This window comes from Elephantulus edwardii, unplaced genomic scaffold, assembly GCF_000299155.1.
Source record: "Elephantulus edwardii isolate Elephantulus edwardi_28Jun2011 unplaced genomic scaffold, EleEdw1.0 scaffold00213, whole genome shotgun sequence".
Classification (NCBI taxonomy): Eukaryota; Metazoa; Chordata; class Mammalia; order Macroscelidea; family Macroscelididae; genus Elephantulus; species Elephantulus edwardii.
In genome coordinates, this window is record NW_006399963.1 from 3,848,946 (window position 1) to 3,854,598 (window position 5,653).

Here is a 5,653-nt window from a genome sequence, read left to right on the forward strand (position 1 = left end):
TGGAGCCAAGCAAACTAAAGCTGTGTACAATCTGAGTCTCTTCACCATCCATCCTGATGCTGCCAATTGGTCCAGTGGTGAGAATTTTTGTCTTCTTGACATTGAGCCTCAATCCATATTGTAGGCTGCAGTCCTTGACACTCTGCAGTAGGCACTCCAAGTCCTCTTCAGTTTCAGCAAGCAGGGTTGTGTCATCCGCATAATGCAGGTTGTTGATGTTGTTTGCAAAGAATACTGAATATCCATGTTATTGTTGTTAGGTGCCTTCAAGCCAATCCTATAAACAACAGATCTGAACCCTGTCCTATCCTGTGCCATTCCTATCATCTCTGACGTATTTGAGCTCATTGCTACCGTCACTGTGTCAATCCATCTCATTGGGATTGTCCTCTCTTTCATTAACCCTCCACCTTTCCAAGAATGATGTCTTTCCCCAAGGAATAGCATCTCCTAACAACGTACTCAAAGTAAGTGATGCACCTTCAGACTGTTTGAAAGCAGTTATTGTTACCATTGAGTAGGAACTGACCCATAGTTGACCCTCCAGTGGGTTTTCTGTGGCAGTAAATCACACAGGAAGAGACTGCCCATTTTTTTCTGGTGGAGCAGCTGGTGGATTCAAACCCTATGCATTTGGGTTGGCAACACAGCACATTACCATGAGGCTGTTGAAGGAACTTTGAAGGAGATGGCGTCATTATCATCCCAAAATGATAGGCCTCGTGAACTGGGGTGAGATCAGTGGGTGTAGAGGGTAAAGTGAAAAACTAGCTCTGGAGCAGCATGTAGAGGCCCCAATTTGGGGGGGGGGGTCAGCAGAAGTGGGACTTGGAGGAGAGGAGGGAAGTGAGGGTTGCACAGCAGAAGTCTTTCCCATAGCAGCTCAGGGATGAAGTGAAGGAAACGTGTCTGTATCTCTGTGCTTCCTGCTGGGAATGGACCCTGACCCTGGACCTGTCTTGGAGAGGGCAGGGAGCCCTTTTGTCCCACATGCTCTGTATTTGTGCTGTACTTATCTCAGGACCACTATGAGATTGTCATCATTGGAAGAAAGTCCTTAGGTAGGCCAGGGCTTTGTGAAGCAGGAACAGAGAGAAGGGATGTGAGGCTGGGGGAGAGGATCAGCAGGCAGCGCAGGAAAGTGGTCAGGGACCCTGGAGCAGCTACCTTCTTTAATGGCTTGGCAGGGACAGCCCTTTGGCTGGTGGAGGACAGAAGGGCCAGTGGCTCTGCAATTGGCTGAGTGTGATCGGGGAGCCCAAGAAGTCCATGACTTGGTGTATATATTTACGTTTTTTATAGTCATTTATGGGGTTGTGGTGTGTTCACCCAAAGGAAAGGCTGGTATAGAGGGAAGGAGGGGCTGTTTAGGACAGAAGATCTTTCAGAAGATTGGGTGTTTGGCTGTTAGAGAAGAGCTGGAGACAGTCACCTGGCACCCAGTTGTAAGTAGAAGACACACCTGTGCATCAGAATTCATGAAAAGGGAGCTCCAGGGAGGTGGAGGTGAGCAGATGCCATCTGTACCCAAGTAGTGTGTAGAAGAGGCCCATGAGTGTAGTTAGGAACAAGGGAAGCACAAAGAGCTTGGTGGCCTGGAGCTAAGGATCCACACAGGTTGAAGCAGGACTTATGGGGAAATATGTCCTTGGAGAGGTAGTTGGGTGGAGGCTGAGTCACAGGTGGCCAGCAGTGAGGAGGAGGAGAGTCAGTGTGTAGACTTCTTCCAGACTCACAGCAGAGTGGGGTTTACAGGAGTGGAAGGCTTGGGAGTAATTTGGGTATTTCTGTTGACTAGAAGGAACTGGGGATGGGAGTAGATTGAAGTGTTCATAAAGAGGCAGCTTGGTGACCAGAGTGTGTCCAGCCCTGGTCTGGGCACTGCTGGCATATCCAAGGTGGGGGTTGGAGGGGCAATCACCATGGATTGAGGACACTAATAGGGGAAACAGCTGACTGCTGATGTTAGGTGACATCTAATCAACTACAACTGATCGTGACCCTATGAGCTACAAATGTGGACCTTGCGCTGTCCTGCCCCATCTTCACTGTCAGGTATACTGGAAATCATTGTTACAGTCACTGTGTCAATCCTTTTTGTTGAAGGTCTTCCTCTTTTTCTAACTATCCATATTTCCCCACCATCATGTTTCTTGTTTGGTTGTGGTAACTGTTTTTTGCAAGGCCTGGCCCCTCCTCCCAACATACCCAGAGACTAGGGGAATGTTATACCCCAGAGATGCAGACAATGGTGACGAGATGGCCCAGGGCTAGTAATGAGAAAACTGGAGATCTGTAACCATGAAGGTAGTGTGGTATCGAGCCAAGAAAGGGCCTGTGCTGTCTGGCCCGAATCTGCCACTTCTCTGCTCCAACAGCTCCTGACTTTTCCTGGAACAAACCCCCAGAATAGGAGAGGGGTGAGTGCATGGTGCATGTCCTTGTCTCCCTCGAGGAGGCTTCATGCATAGCTGTGCTCATAATTAACAGATAACAAATGCTGCTCCACCAGGATCAGGCAGTTCCCAGTGGTGAAGTTGGAGAGACAGTATGGTTCTGGGCTGTGGAGTGGTAGAGATTCTCCAAAGAATGACAGATGAGCTGTAACATGGGACACTGGCAAAAGATACTAGAGGCATCCAGAATGAGGTAGGGGAGGGGGTAGAAGAAATGGAGTCCTAATGTGAGCCATAAGGAGTGGGGAAGAGTGAGCTGAGAAGTGTGGTTGGAAAGTAGTTGTTGGAGCAAGTGGGGGTCAAGGGTGAGTCTTGAGTCTTCATTCCCCTCCGGAGACACAGAAAGGGTGAATCAAGAGCTGGCCATGCCACAGTGCATCACAGTGAGGCACATCTCAGAGGGGTTATTCCTGACTTCTGCCACTTGGGGGCTGCTAGTGGCATGGTCAGTGCTGACGTGGAGAAGTACCATTTCTCCACTTGGCATATGCCTGCCCTCAGTGTCCTGTCTCCCTTCAGCTGATGCTGTAAAGTTGAGAGTCTAGCCAGCCTGTAGGAAGCAGGGTCATTGGCTGTTGTTAGCAGGGGCCTGGAAGGAGTGCTGCCCCATTTGCCATCCCTGCCTCCTCAGGGATCTGGTGGGTGTGTCATCCTCCACAGAAACATCTAGGGGTGTGACAGGTCATGACGAGTCACATCCAATCCAGGGCACCTTTAGCGAGGGCACCAGCAGTAAGGCCACACTGGAGGTGTCACATTGGAGGCATCTCTGATGTCACTTTGTGGCCTAGAGCTTAGGATGAGTATAGGCTCCACAAAGATGAAAAGCGGGAGGGCTATGGTTTTACATCAGTAGGGCAATTTGTCCTGCACTGGCCTCCAGCATGACCCTGAAGGGGGCAGGGGACTGGAGGCATGTGGTCTTGGACATGGTGATGGTCGTGCCCTTGAGCGCTTGAGCGAGGGGTGTCAGTGGTGTTTGTGGACCACCCTCTGTGAGAAAGAAGGTCCAAGGGGAGGGACAGACAGACCTCACTGAGCTTTCACTCACTGTCCCCTCCAGGTCTTAGCAGTCTCTCAGATTTGGCAAATCCACAGGATTAGAGTCTAAAATGTGGTTGGGTTTGTTTTTCTCCCACTTTTTAAGAATTGAAGAAGGAAGTGCTGACCTGTGGAAGCGCCTGTCTCAGTTACAAGAAGAGCTGGACCAGGAGAGGAAGAAGTACAGGATGCTGGAGATAAAGCTGAGGAATGCGGAGAGGGGCCGCCACGATGCTGAGAAGAGAAACCAGCTCCTGCAGAAGGAGATGGAGGAGTTTTTTTCAACCCTGGGGAGCTTGACTTTTGGGACAAAAGGTGCCCACGCCCTCCAGTAAGGGAGTTGGCATGCCTTGGCCCAGGTGGCCCCTGCAACAATGTCAGCAGCTGGCCCATGACAGAGGCCACAGCCACAGCCCCAGCTGCTAGCCTGGAGCCACCTGAGGTGCTGACAGCCCACTAATAGTCTAGATGTTGGTTCAACTATGTAGAGACTTTGGAGGTTAGCCAGGAGCACCCCTCCTTCACCCCAGAAGTCCCCGTGGCCACTAAAGTGACAGCATGCAGGACATGAGGCCTGCTATGAACTTTCTGCATTCTTTATTAAATCTGCTCTGTAAACATGATGTCCAGGTGCTTGGCTTCTTTGTGGCCATCTAGATGGAGTGTCTACTTAGATGGGGTGTCCACCCAGACAGAATGTCCACAAAGATAGGGCTCACAAAGCATCCAGGCCCGGGCTTCGCAGTGTGGTGTTCAGAATGACTGGGCATACGTTACTAAGTGGACGGGGAGCTGGGCCAGAGCTATGGATGCTTCAGCCAGCTGTGCACACTGTGGCCCAAACGCCCACACACTTGAAGTTCCCCTCCCCACAGCCCTTGGGGCCTCCAGGGCCACTGTCACCATTCCTGTCAGTGTTCCCCGTCCAGGGTCCCTGTCACCTGCCTTCCTGTGCTGAGCCACAATGCATACAGTGAGGCACAGCTCAATGGGGCTATCCGCAACCACTCTCCCTCAGGGTGATGCTGGGGAGTGGTGGGCACTGAGGTGGTGAAGCACTAGCTGTCTGTCCCTCAGGGTCCCAATTCCCTTTGGCCATGATCTCCTAAACTTGAAAAGCCTCCTCCTGTCTTGGGCTTCCACACTGTGCTGGGGCTTCCCCAGACAGCCCTTCTCCACCGGCCTTGGCTCTTTGGACCATGGTGGCAATGTCTATGTGGAAGACTCGGTAGTGCAGGGTGTCTCTTAGCAGTAACTTGCATTAGATTAACAGGTCTGGGGAAGACCACAGTGGTCAGGCTGCTGGCCATTGAGTGGTGGGGGCCAAGGCCCTTGGCAGCAGTGACGCTTAGCTTTGTTGGGGCATCCAGCATGGGTCAAGTGGAGACCTGCTCAGTACCCGATCATGAACCCTGCAGCTGCAGGCCAGCACTGTCTTCAGAGGTGACATGCTGCCCTCCCTCACCTTCCACTCAAGGATAGAGGAAATAGATTCTCACACAACCCAGTAAGACACGACTTGGTTTGATTCCGCAGAGAACAGAGGTTTGAGAAGTTAGGTGGGCTGTCCTACATGGGTGGAGCTTGGAGATAAGATGCCATCAGGGCTGTCCTACATGGGTGGAGCTTGGAGATAAGATGCCATCAGCTTGTCAACGGAGCAGGAAAAAAACCAAAGGAAAAAAAAATGCTTTTTCTTAGCTACTAATAGTGTCTTCACAGGGAGAAGCCAAAACTGGCTTTTGAGTCACATGTTGGGGGAAAGAGATCTGCAGAGGCAATTTTTACCTGCCTGGAATTTAATTGCCAATATTCAGAAGTTGTGTTCTGTAATTTCTTTGACCATACACTACACTGGATCCTTAAACATTCTCATGGCCCTGGAGGCTGAGTGCTGGGCGTTAGCACATTTTCTCCCATCAGATGTTCCTGTTTATCAAACCTACCCACGAGCCAAGAGTTGTGTGATGACATTATTTAATGCCAAGTAGATTGATTAATGATGAGGGAATTTGAAAATCCAAGAATTCCTACTTGCATGTTTTAATAATGGCAGAACACTGAAGACGACATTCAGATGGCTAACAAACACATGAAGAAATGCTCAAAATCCCTAGCCCTAAGAGAGATGCAAATTAAAACAACTATGAGATATC